General features: G+C 51.1%; 1 pseudogene; it reads right to left on the reverse strand.

Annotated features, from left to right (window-relative positions):
- Nucleotides 1–7431: 7431 nt before the first annotated feature.
- Nucleotides 7432–12965, reverse strand: LOC119321231 (annotated as a pseudogene).
- Nucleotides 12966–13573: the final 608 nt, after the last annotated feature.

Consider the following 13573-nt stretch of genomic DNA (forward strand, 5'->3'; position numbering starts at 1 on the left):
GCCCTGTAATGGAACATGACGTAAATTTTGTGTTTAGTTATTCTATTTATGATGTTTGAACGAAACCGATATTCCTAGCTGAACCTTAAATGCGTGTTTATCCCCTTTCTTGTCCCTCTCCTCCCATGCATGGCAGGTGAAGGCAAAGAGGAAAAAAGGGGGGCATCGGGGAACGCGTAGATGGAGAGCACGACAGAGGCGACTCATCGACCACCGCCACTAGGGCCAGCAGGGCGCGGCAGGGCTAATGGAGCTGTAGCCCGAGAGGAAGCCTGCCGGGGCCCAGCTGGAAGGCTGCTGGAGGAGCCCGGGAGCACCATCCCCACCTCTGAATCCAACTCCCCGGCAAATCATGTTGTCGGGAAGGAGATGCGGATGCAGATGATGGTGATGCCGCCTGATAAAGATGGTGTGGGCGGCTTCAACCGGAGTCAGAGTCGTCGCCTTCCCACCTGTTGTCGTTGTCATCTCCGTCACTGTCCTCCTCGTCGCTTTCGCTCGAGGAGGAGCTTTCATCATCGGTGGAGCTCTCCGCGCAGCACCCTAAGCGAATTCCCGAGCGCCCGAAGACCTTGACGGAGAGCAGGCCACTCTCGATTGATTTGAACTGGAGAACGTGCCCCTCCGACAAGCTATGGGAACAGGCAAAGGTCTTCCAATCACGGCGGAGGTACATAACATGAGGAGCGGGGGAAGTCGACGTCAACCCACATGTCATCGTTCCCACGGCCCCTCATGTGCAGCCTCAGAGCGTGCGGCGGTTCAAGCTCCATTTCCCGGGCGAACGGGGTAGGAAGACAAAGATGGCACACAAAGGCTTATACAACCTGATGAAGAATTCCTGAGGTTGGACTCCAACGTGGCCTTCCATCGGGGGAGGGGCCGCCGGCGGAGGTGCGACCAGAATGCCACCCCGTCCTCCTCTCCCTCGAGCGCCGCGACGACCTCGACCCTGCCCCCTCGCTCCTCCTCTCGCGGCGGGCTCCGCCACCGCAGGCTCCGGAGGAGGGAAGCGCTATGGAGTAGAATCCCTCATCGCCGCCATTGGAGTACCAGTGCACCCTCGCCCCCTCACCAGGGCAAGCAATGGGAGACTACGAAGAAAGAAGGAGAAAGAGGTGCGTATGGAAGGGCACCATTCCTGCTCCCTTTTATAGAAGGGCGGGGCCGGGGGCTGGCCCATCACCCCAAGGGCGGCCGCCCCGCTCATCCAATGCAGCCTCCCCTCCTGTCCAGAGGCGAGGGGAATCAGGGCCGACCCGCTGCTCCAACCAGCGATGCCTGATTTCCCGCCGTGGCACTAACACCCATGCCCTCCGCATCCACCACCTAGCCTTCCTAAGGCATGGAGGACACGTGATGGATGAACCAAAAGCATAAAGGCAAGTGGGATGGCCGTTTCCACCCCATGATCATGCGGTGCGAGCGCCATGCAGGCCACGATCCGAGATTTCCCCGTAACGTTGCGCACGACGCGCGGGGAAATTGGAAACTGGCCCGAAATCAAGACTAATGAAGAAGCAAAGAAGATCTCAAGAGACCAGCCTCTTCAGCAGCTCTGCCTGTGCACTTATTAGGCCCTGCCCTGAGGACGCTCGCAGCACGTTCAAGGCAGGCCCAGGGGCTTCTGTCGGTGCAACAAACCCTGGGTATGTTGCCCTGATTGTGCATAGGCACAAGATCAAGACTGAAGCACCAACCCAAGACAGAGTACGAGAAATCAAGAGATTCAAAGGACCAACAAGCATATCAAAGGGACCAAGGCCAAGCCAGAGAAGCAAGAGATCATCAAGAAAGAAACCTCCCTTGCCGGACAGACGAGCCCGGCAACGGGCAAGGCCACCCCCAGAAGAAGATGACCAAGGCGTCCCGGCAGGGCCTATCAGGACTTGCGGAAGCTAAATCATCTCACCGACCACCCCACCACGACTCATGTCATCGATCAGTGCGGCGTGAAGCTGCAGAGTGATTAAGTGGCAGCCATTCGCCACATGGCAGCCCCATTCTACCAAGAAAACCCACAGATGACACCCGTTCTATGACGTGTCAGGCAAGCAGGCGTGGAGCTGGCAAGATAGCCCGACAAGCCTTGTCGGGCAACCAACGACGTGACGTTAAGTGGCGCATTAAATGCGCTGTGTCAGCCTGCAGAGTTAGGTATGATATCACTATTTGCTATCTTATCAGTGTCTAATGACTGATTTGCCACTGTGGTGACCCCTTAACCTATAAAAGGAGGCCCATGGCAACGTAGAAGGGGTTCGGGAGGTTAGAGGGTTGGATAACTCACACTCCCATGCACACGTAGTCATTGACGCCCTGAGGCAACCCTTGCCGGGCAAGTGTACTACGCTCCACCACCATAATTCCACCATCAATCCACCAAAGCAGGAGTAGGATTTTACGCCTCGCGGTGGCTCGGACCTTCGTAAAACTGCCCGCATGATCTCTGTCGTGCTGCCTCACGTTTGCCTGCTCTTTGTGCAACACGACTCCCCCCTGCCGAACCAGCAAGGGGTCATCCTGGTCCCATAGGTGGGCCTTCATTTAAATCAATGTGGAATAGTTTCACAACTCACGCCACCCGGAATACCACAGCATAATGGTGTGTACGAATGTCGTAATCGTACTTTTTTAGATATGGTGCATTCTATGATGTCTCTTACCGATTTACCACTATCATTTTGGGGTTATGCATTAGAGATAGCGGCATTCACATTAAATAGGGCACCGTCTAAATCCATTGAGATGACACCGTATGAACTGTGGTTTGGCAAGAAACCTAAGCTCTCGTTTCTTAAAGTTTGGGGTTGCGACACTTATGTCAAAAGGCTTCAGCCTGATAAGCTCGAACCCAAATCGGAGAAGTGCGTCTTCATAGGATACCCTAAGGAAACAATTGGGTACACCTTCTACCACAGATCCAAAGGCAAGAACTTTGTTACCAAGAATGGAACCTTTCTAGAGAAGGAGTTTCTATCGAAAGAAGTGAGCGGGAGGAAAGTAGAACTTGATGAGGTAATCATACCTTCTCTCGAATTGGAAAGTAGCACATCTGAGAAATCTGTCCCTGTGATGCCTACACTAACTATAGAGGAAGCAAATGATAATGATCATGAAACTTCAGATCAAGTTGCTGCGGAACCTCGTAGGTCAACCAGAATACGATCCGCACTAGAGTGGTATGGTAATCCTGTTCTGGAAGTCATGTTATTAGACCATGGCGAACCTATGAACTATTGAGAAGCTATGATGAGCCCAAATTCCGGCGGATGGCTTGAGGCCGTGAAATCTGAGATAGGATCCATGTATGAGAACAAAGTGTGGACTTTGGTGAAATTGCCCGATGATCGGCAAGCCATTGAGAATAAATGGATCTTCAAAAAGAAGACTGATGCAGATGGTAATGTCACCATCTACAAAGCTCGACTTGTCGCGAAAGGTTTTCAACAAGTCCAAGGAGTTGACTACGATGAGACTTTTTCACCCGTAGCGATGCTTAAGTCCGTTTGAATCATGTTAGCAATTGCCATATTTTATGATTATGAAATCTGGCAAATGGATGTCAAAACTGCATTCCTTAATGGATATCTCAAAGAAGAGTTGAATATGATGCAACCAGAAGTTTTTGTCGATCCTAAAGGTGCTAACAAAGTGTGCAAGCTCCAGCAATCCATCTATGGACTGGTGCAAGCATCTCGGAGTTGAAATATACGCTTTGATGAGGTGATCAAAGCATATGGTTTTATACAGACTAATGGTGAAGCCTGTATTTACAAGAAAGTGACTGGGAGCTTTGTAGCATTTCTGATGTTATATGTGGATGACATATTGTTGATTGGAAATGATATAGAATTTCTGGATAGCATAAAAGGATACTTGAAAAAGAGTTTTTTTAATGAAAGACCTCGATGAAACTACTTATATATATTGAGCATCAAGATCTATAAGGATAGATCGAAACGCTTAATAAGCCTTTTACAAAGCACATACCTTGACAAAGTTTTGAAAAAAGTTCAAAAATGGGTCAGTCAAAGAAAGGGTTCTTGTCCGTCTTGCAAGGTATGAAGTTGAGTAAGACTCAAAAACCTGACCACGACAGAAGATAGAGAGAGAATGAAAGTCATTCCCTATGCCTCAGCCATAGGTTCTATAAAGTATGCCATGTTGTGTACCAGACCTATTGTGTACCTTGCCATGAGTTTGGCAAGGGGGTACAATAGTGATCCAGGAGTAAATCACTGGACATCGGTCAAAATTTATCCTCGGAGGACTAAGGAAATATTTCTCAGTTATGGAGGTGATAAAGAGTTCGTCGTAAAGGGTTACGCCGATGCAAGCTTTGACACCAATTCGGATGACTCGGAGTCTCAATCTGGATACGTAGTGATAGTGGGAGCAATTAGCTAGAGTAGCAGCATGCAAATCATTGTAGACACAGAAATTTGTAAATATACATTCGGATCTGAATGTAACAGACTCGTTGACTAAACTTCTCTCACAAGCAAAACATGATCACGCCTTAGTACTCTTTGGGTGTTAATCACATGGCGATGTGAACTAGATTATTGACTCTAGTAAACCCTTTGGGTGTTGGTCACACAGTGATGTGAACTATGGGTGTTAATCACATGATGATGTGAACTATTGGTGTTAAATCACATGGCGATGTGAACTAGATTAGACTCTAGTGCAAGTGGGAGACTAAAGGAAATATGCCCTAGAGGCAATAATAAAGTTGTTATTTTATATTTCCTTATTCACTATAAAGGTTTATTATTCATGCTAGAATTGTATTGATCAGAAACCTTAATACATGTGTGAATACATAAAGAAACATCGTGTCCCTAGTGAGCTTCTACTAGACTAGCTCGTTGATCAAAGATGGTCAAGGTTTCCTAACCATGAACATGGGTTGTCATTTGATAACAGGATCACATCATTAGGAGAATGATGTGATGGACAAGACCCATCCATTACCTTAGCATAATGATCGTTCAGTTTTATTGCTATTGCTTTCTTCATGTCAAATACATATTCCTTCGACTATGAGATTATGCAACTCCCGGATACCAAAGGAATGCCTTGTGTGCTATCAAACGTCACAACGTAACTGGGTGATTATAAAGATGCTCTACAGGTATCTCCGAAGGTGTTTATTGAGTTGGCATAGATCGAGATTAGGATTTGTCACTCCGAGTATCAGAGAGGCATCTCTGGGCCCTCTCGGTAATACACATCATAAGCTTGCAAGCAAACGACTAAGGAGTTATTCACGAGGTGATGTATTATGAAACGAGTAAATAGACTTGTCGATAACGAGATTGAACTAGGTATGAAGATACCAATGATCGAATCTTGGGCAAGTAACATACCGATGGACAAAGGGAATTACGTATGTTGTCATAACAGTTCGACCGATAAAGATCTTCGTAGAATATGTAGGAGCCAATATGGGCATCCAGGTTCCGCTATTGGTTATTGACCAGAGAGGTGTCTCGGTCATGTCTACATAGTTCTCGAACCCGTTGGGTCCGCACGCTTAACGCTCGATGACGATATAGTATTATATGAGTTATGTGATTTGGTGACCGAATGTTGTTCGGAGTCCCGGATGAGATCACAGACATGACGAGGAGTCTCGAAATGGCCGAGAGGTAAATATTGTTATAAAGGACGATGGTATTCGGACACCGAAAGTGTTTCGGGGGTACCGGGTACTTATCGGGTCACCGGAAGGGGTTTCGGGCACCCCCGGCAAAAGATATGGGCCTTATGGGCCAAGAGGGGAAACGCACCAGCCACAAGGGGCTAGTGCGCCCCCCATATGGGTCGGCCTAGGAGGAGAAAGGAAAGAGAGGGAGGTAAAGGAAAGAGTGGAATAGGATTCCCCCTTCCTTCCCTCTCCCCCCCTCTTTCGTTCCACCTCGGTTAAGTATGGCACGGGGGCGCCACTTGGGGAGGACCCAAGTAAGATTCGGCCTACCTGGGGCACCTCATGGCAGCCTCCCCTCTCCCTCCCACCTGTATATATGTGGGGGCGCCCTAGCACACACCAGACATTGCCTAGCCGTGTGCGGCGCCCCCTCTACCGTTTACACCCCTGGTCATAATTTCGTAGTGCTTAGGCAAAGCCCTGCGGAGATCACTTCACCATCACTGTCACCACGCCGTCGTGCTGACGGAACTCATCTACTACCTCGACATCTTGCTGGATCAAGAAGGTGAGGGATGTCACCGAGCTGAACGTGTGCAGAGCGCGGAGGTGCCGTGCGTTTGGTACTTGATCGGTTGAAGTGCGAAGAAGTTTGACTACATCAACCACGTTGTGAAACGCTTTCGCTTATGGTCTACGAGGGTACGTAGACAGACTCTCCCCCTCGTTGCTATGCATCTCCATGGATAGATCATTGCGTGTGCATATATTTTTTTTGTTTTCCATGCAACGATTCCCAACAAACACATGTCTATGGTTAGGAAACCTTAACCATCTTTGATCAACGAGCTAGTCTAGTAGAGGCTTACTAGGGACACGGTATTTGTTTATGTATTCACACATGTATTTAAGGTTCCGATCAATACAATTTTAGCATGAGTAGTAAACCTTTATCATGATTAAGGAAATATAATAATAACCATTTTATTATTGCCTTTAGGGTACATTTCCATCAGGGAGCACATATGAGAGGCATGGGAGCACCGATGGGAGGCATAGGAGCTTCCATGGGAGGCTTGGGAGCTACCATGGGTCGCATCGGAGGCATGGGAGCTTCCATGGGAGCTACCATCAGAGACATGAGTTTTGCGTCTCTCATGGGAGGCATGGGTGGCATGGGAGCTTCCGGTGTGCCTCACATGCCTTCGCATGATGCCTTTGTTGATAGTGCAAACACCGTCCGAGTTTCCAATGGAGGAGAGGACAAACAAGAGGATGGAGAATCGGAAGAAGAAAGAAACGAAGAAGAGGAGGAAGAAGATGGGAAATGGTTGTTGATGTTTAATTCGTTTGTGTGAACTTGTTTATCATGAACTGACTTGTGATCATCTTGTTTGTGGGAACTTTGCATATTTTGAACTATGCTACAAATTTGAACTATGCTATGTTTTTCATTGATGTTTGAGATCATCTTGTTTGTGTGAAATTTGCAAATTTTGGATGTTTGAGATCATCTTGTATGTGTTGTTTGTGCATCGGCTGGGCGAGCGTGGTCTATTTTACCGCGCCTACTGAAGCGGCAATGCTGGCGGGCTAAAAATTTTGAGCACCTGATGAAGCAACTGACTAGTTCGGCGTGCAAAAGCGCTATTTCAGCGTTGTAAGCATGTCGCTTCTAGGCGTCTCTGTTGGAGATGCTCTAAGAAAAGAAAGCCAACGATCTAAGCTGAGGAAATCCGAATGAAATGGCAAAATGGACAACTGGTCTTTTCAAAGAAATCTTATAACCGAGCTATATTTATGGACCCAATAAGTAACAAACATAACCGAGTATTTAACATTTTCTTAATAACGAATCATATATATACAGTGCAACAGTTTATGCGGTATGGCAGACAAGTGCACCTGGCCAACTGACGCCACGAGTTGGCGACCCCTGACTCGATCGACTAGTACGTAGTAAGTACTCTAGTAGTGCTTCTGGGCGTTGGTCATGGACTCGGCGATGCCCTTGGAGAGGCAGTAGGCGACGGACTGAATGGTGATCATTGGGTTGACGCCGACCGCGGTGGGGAGGAGGCTGCCGTCGCAGACGTACAGGCCCTCGGCCTCCCAGCTCTCGCCGCTGCCGTCGACGGCGCTGTCCTTGGGGCTGGAGCCCATGCGGCAGCTGCCCATCTGATGGGCCGAGGAGAAGACCGCCCATTTGTCCGCCGTCGAGTGCATGGGCCCCTTCTCGATGGTCACCTCGTCCAGGAACGCCTCCAGGTCCTCGTCGCGCACGCCCTTGCACCGCAGCCGGAGCCCGTCGCTGCGGTGCGTGCCCACCTCCGCCGCGCCGGCGGCCACCAGGATGCGCAGCACGTGGCGCAGGCCGTTGCGGAGCTCGCGGGTGTCGTCGCGGCTGGGGGTGAAGCGCAGGCGGCCCTCGCAGTCCACGAACCCCGAGCCGCGGTCGCGGACGAGGGCGAACGCGTGCGCCGTGCGCGCGAACCGGCTCATGCGCTCCCTCATATCGCGGCCCGACTCCCACGGCACCATGGCGGCGAAGGCCCCCGGCCCTAGCGCCGGCGTCTCGATGATGGTGCGCGCGGTGACGCGGTGCATGCTTGTGATGATGCCGCCCTCGTAGGACTTGCCGGTGATGGGCACCGCTTGCTTGTTCTCCGGGAAGTAGCCCCACGCCATGGAGACCGGGTGGAGGTGTAGGTTCCGGCCGATGTGCCGGTTCTTCAGCCCGCTGTTGCGCAGCAGCGGAGGCGTCATGAGCGCCCCGCAGGCCGAGATGGACACCTTGGCCTCGATGCGCAGCTTCTTGGTGATGCCGTTGCTCATGCACGTCGCCAACAGGCCGACGCATTTCTTGCTCCGACCGTCCTTGCCGCTGTTGCTCTGGAGGATGAAGCGCTCGGCCTTGCACCCGGTCAGGATCACCGCGCCGTGCTTGACGGCGTCGACGAGCCACGTCGTGTCGGTGCCGCGCTTATCACCGGTGGGGCAGCCGAAGTTGCAGCTCCCGCAGTAGTGTCCCTTGGACGAGTTGCGCGGCACGGCGTCGACAGGCAGCCCGAGTGCCTGGCACCCTCGGCGCAGCACCTTGTTCTGGAACCCTTCCTTCAGGCACTCGTCGGTGACGCCGAGCCGGTCACACACCGCGTTCATGGCCTGCTGGTAGTCCTGGCCCGCGAACAACGGGACCCCGTGGTCGCGGGACCACTCCTGCAAGACCTCCCCCGGAGTGCGGATGCAGGCCGACCAGTTCACCGCCGAGCCGCCGCCGACAGTGGAGCCCGTGAACACCATGGTCGTCACGTTGGACGTGCAGAAGATGCCGCCCTTCTCGAAGAGGCGCTCCATGGACAGACCCTCGACGGAGCTGTAGTCATCGGCGGCGAAGTAGTCGCCCTTCTCAACGACGACCACCTTGTACCCCGCGGACGCGAGCATCGCGGCGGCAACGCCCCCGCCGCAGCCAGACCCGACAATGACGGCGTCGCACTGCACCGTGTGTTGCGCGCCCGGCTTCACGGAGAGCCCCCTGTCCGCAAGCGACCTGAGCAGGGTAGTATCGTTCAGCGCTCTGGTTTCCACGACGCCATTGTCCAGCGGCCGCGACCGGGCGGGCGCTTCAGCTCGGTCTCTCTGCCACTCTTCCACGCTGTACCCAATCGCTTTCCAGTGTGGATTCTCTGAGTTCTCGTCGACCTGCACGTCGGGCAAACAGGTTTCTTTCTTTATGTTATATACAGTAATAAAAAGGGACCGTGACCAACAAATCTTACTTTTTTTTGAACTTGTGGCACACTTTATTCAAAACAAATACGTAATTGTTGCATCACTAACAAGTCCAGCTAGGATAATCTTACTACTAGTACGAGTACTTAGCAATACACGCTTTCATTCGAACATTCATACCCCGTTGATTTATATTTACTCCACATATTAGCTTTGACCAAAGTTAAACTCTATAAATTTTGACCAAATTTATCAAAGACAATCAATTTTTTTGCAATAACAGATATTTACTTCGCATATTAGCTTTGACCTAAGTTAGTACAAAGTTGAGTCATCTATTTTGAAATGGAGGGAGTATATGGTAGGGAAATGTATTAATTGATGATCCTAATGTATTGATTTGGTGGACTACTTAGGTCATTTCTTTATGTTAAAAATGTACCGGTGATCAACAAATATTAATTCCATCATTCCATGGTGGTGTGCTATGACAGAGACCGGATGATGCTAATTGATAATCTGGACAAAGCGCATTATCTGATTGTGTCTTTCATCATCTTATTATTATGCAAACGGTGACACGTCAACATCGGTGTCCCATTCATTTTTTTATGCTACTCAGTACTTGTTGCGTGTAGGTGGTCACTTTTCAGTTTTCACTGGACTGGGCCAAGTCGCCGTGAGATTTCCAGTGTGTACTACTCCACTGTTTATTGATGGCCGAGTAGGGGCCGGAGACTAGTTGCTCTCGGAAAAGCGTAGCCATTTACAAGCTTGCCCTGATAAAGTTCTTATTTTCCACCGGCAATGCTGTAGTCTTTTTCTAGTATGCAAGGAAAATATGTCCCACGACTATGAGGTGTGCTCGGGAGCATGTGCCAACGACCCAGGGTTAATTCAAGATTTCAAAATTTCAACCTTTCAATTCTATTTCTGGGTTTCTGAAATAAAGAGAGCGTGTGCTCTGGAGAACAGAAAATTCAGTTCAGTTTTTGAGTATGTTCAGTGAGGAATATAATGGTGACAGTCGACACGAAGTGCCATTTTCAAGCAAGTTCCTTACGCAACGTCCAACTAATTAAGCAGACACTGACCGGCGAAGGATAGTCTGACTAACAAAAAGAGTGATAGGAACTGCAAGAGCTCAATCAATTCCGAGAATGGTTCCGTCCGTGTTTCTCGGTACGTGTTCAAATCGAAACCAACCCCCTTAGTTTCAGGCGAAAAACACGGATTTTTTGTCTAAAAGGACTACCTGCCTAACGGTATTGACAAAAAGAACCACCTCTAAAATGAATTGCCAAAACAGACCAGTCTAGACGTGGCGGCAGGCGCGCCAGCCGACACGTGGCGCCTGCCGCCACATGCGGAGGCGGCAGCCCCTGCCGGCATGATGTGAGGCGGCCGGTGGCCGATTATAGGAAAATTACACCCCGGCGAGCCGTGACGGAAACAGGGGCACGGCAGGCAGGCCCTGCCGCCATGCAGTCAGGCGGCATGCACTGCTGCAATGCGCCAGGTCACTTTACTTCACTCCTCGTCGAAATAGACAACGATGGCAAAGTTGCGTGGATACATGCATGCATCAGGATTCGTTCTCTAGCGAGCAAGTGGTCCATTCATCAGGACATACATGCATCAGCAATGGCCCAAAACAAGGTACAGGTGGCCCGGCTCCCGTGCACTGCTCCATCAGCGCATGCCGCCTAGATGCATGGCGGCAGGGCCCACTTGCCCTGCCCCTGTTCCGTCGTGGCTCGCGGGGTTGTATTTTTCATGTAATCGGCCACCGGCCGCCTCACATCATGGCGGCAGGCCCTGCCGCCTTCGCATGTGGCGGCAGGCGCCACGCGTCAACTGCCACGCCTGCCGCCAGCTAGGCTGGTCTGTTTTGTCAATTCGTTTGGAAGATGGTCTTTTTTGTCAATACCGTTGGGCAGGTAGTCTTTTTGAACAAAAAATAAAAAACACGAGCATGAAACTGGTGTGAGCCCTGGTTCAGTTAGCAAGCCAGTGGTAGCAAGTCAGACGGGTTGTGGACATGAAGTTAGGGCACTATGCAGACATGCAGTGCAGGCCCCTCTCACCGAGCTGACCGATTAATTTCAAGCGTCCGTCGGACCTCTGAATGCGCAGTAAGTACAGCAAGGAGGCGAGCAAGTTGTACTGCTCCCGGGACCCCACAACCCCTCGAAAAATTGATTTTTTTAATAGTAGAGTTTTTTGCGTTGTTGAAACAAAAACGTGGCCAGGTATTTAATTTTATCCTCTGAAGCCTTAAGTTGCCAAAAAGGGGCCAGAATGAAAGACGCTGGTCGGAATGGCGAATTTATTGTGGTCATCATGGCGTGCCAGTTTGAGAGACCCATGCAATACTGAAGTAATATTACCAAGAAGAGGCGCAAAGGCTTACCATGGTGTAGAAGACGTAGTGGGAGGGATCTTGACGAGGGCGAAGACGATCCTCAGCGGGAAGAGCCAGCGCGTCCTGTTCCATCGCTGCAGCGCCGCCTCCTGCCGCTCCGCCGGCATGTCCGCGAACCGGCGCAGCTCGCTGGCGGCGCCGCAGAGGCTCAGCCGGCCGCACAGCAGCAGCGTGCCCACCCTCGTGCTCAGCACCCACAGCACCACCCACGCCAGCAGCGCCGCCTCCCGTATGCACCGCGTCACCATCAGCTCCGCGACCTTTTTTTTTGTTGGGAGAAGGGGACAAACAAACGAACGAGCTACACATCAGAGATCAACCACCTCACCTCACCGCCGACGATTGCTTCCATGTGAACATGGCTACAAAATCAAACCGGGCGACGCACAAAAGCAAAAATGACAAGGCATTTTTTTCCTGATAATAATTCGTAGGGAGGAAGGAAAGTGATCCGTCCGGCCGTGCGGTGAGAGCGAGACCGCACTGCTGGCGAGCAGAGCAATCATCGAGACACGCCTACGGATCTCATGGTAATTAATTGGGTAAACGCCAGAGAATATCAAGGCGATTAAACCAAGACCGACGAGCGCGGGGACGACCACGTGATGGTGCATATTGGCGTGGCGTGGCGTGGTGCAGGAGAGGAGATTGGATCGGACGCACGCACGCACCTCGTCGGGGATGTTGGAGTCGGCGGCGGAGGCGAGGTAGAAGCGCTCGAGGTCCTTGCCGCCGGGCGGGTCGGCGCGGCCGCCTGCGTCCGCCTCCTCGGCCGGCAGCGAGGGGATGAAGGCGCCGCACATGGCGCGGAGCGCCTCCATCTGCGCCGGGTGCAGCCCGTGCGTGTACTTGCCGTCCCGCCTCCGCCCGCGCAGCAGCGGGTGCGGCCCCGCGCGCCTGCCCGCGGCTTTCTCCTCCTCCTGCACCGCCATTAGCGCGCCTCACAGGATCACTACTGCGTGCGTGTGTGTGCTTCTCTCTTCTCGGTTAGTTTCTCTCTGGCGACGTGTGGGTTGGTGTGCCGCGGGCGCGTGTTTATATAGACCTCTGGGGTGGCTCGAGACCAGCTGGTGCACCCGTTTCCAACTCAGCGAGCGAGCGAGCGGGGACGACGGCGGCGAGAGAGTTGGAGCGAGGAGCAGTAAATAGGGATGGATATGTCGACGATGCGCATCTGTGGCTATATCTCCTCATTTAAAACGGCTCACCAACTGGACGACAGAGAGGGGGAGGCCCATGGACTCCTGGATCATACCAGTTTTGACGTGCGATCTTCTTCTGCTACTGTCTTGTTGCCACCATCTTCGTCTACAAGCACCGTATGAGCCGTTGGTTGCGATGGAACGAGATATTTGATATTGATATCAATCAAGATATATCAGTTACGTCTAAGCTTCTTTTTACAACGATATACAATGTGATCTAGTAGTCGAGATTTTAAGGATACACACGATAAAATAAATAAGAAAAAAAAATGAAGACACCCGGTGCGATCAACCACGCGTAGCAAGCAAACAAGCAGAAACACCAATCACCACCTTTGACAACACACGGACCTGAGGATGGTTCTCCAAAAGCGCGACATTGGTGATCAGTTGATGTCAAACGAAAAGCTATTCAGGTAGACAATAGTCCGACTCAAGTGGCTATGTGTTGAGGAACATGTGTTTGTCCAATGTAGTACAAAAAGTAGTCGATGTTATAATTCCGCTATAAAAAGAACTTGTATCCCCCGTCCACACGAGGGAAAAGATTTT

This window comes from Triticum dicoccoides, chromosome 1B (assembly GCF_002162155.2).
Source record: "Triticum dicoccoides isolate Atlit2015 ecotype Zavitan chromosome 1B, WEW_v2.0, whole genome shotgun sequence".
In the NCBI taxonomy this organism is placed as follows: Eukaryota; Viridiplantae; Streptophyta; class Magnoliopsida; order Poales; family Poaceae; genus Triticum; species Triticum dicoccoides.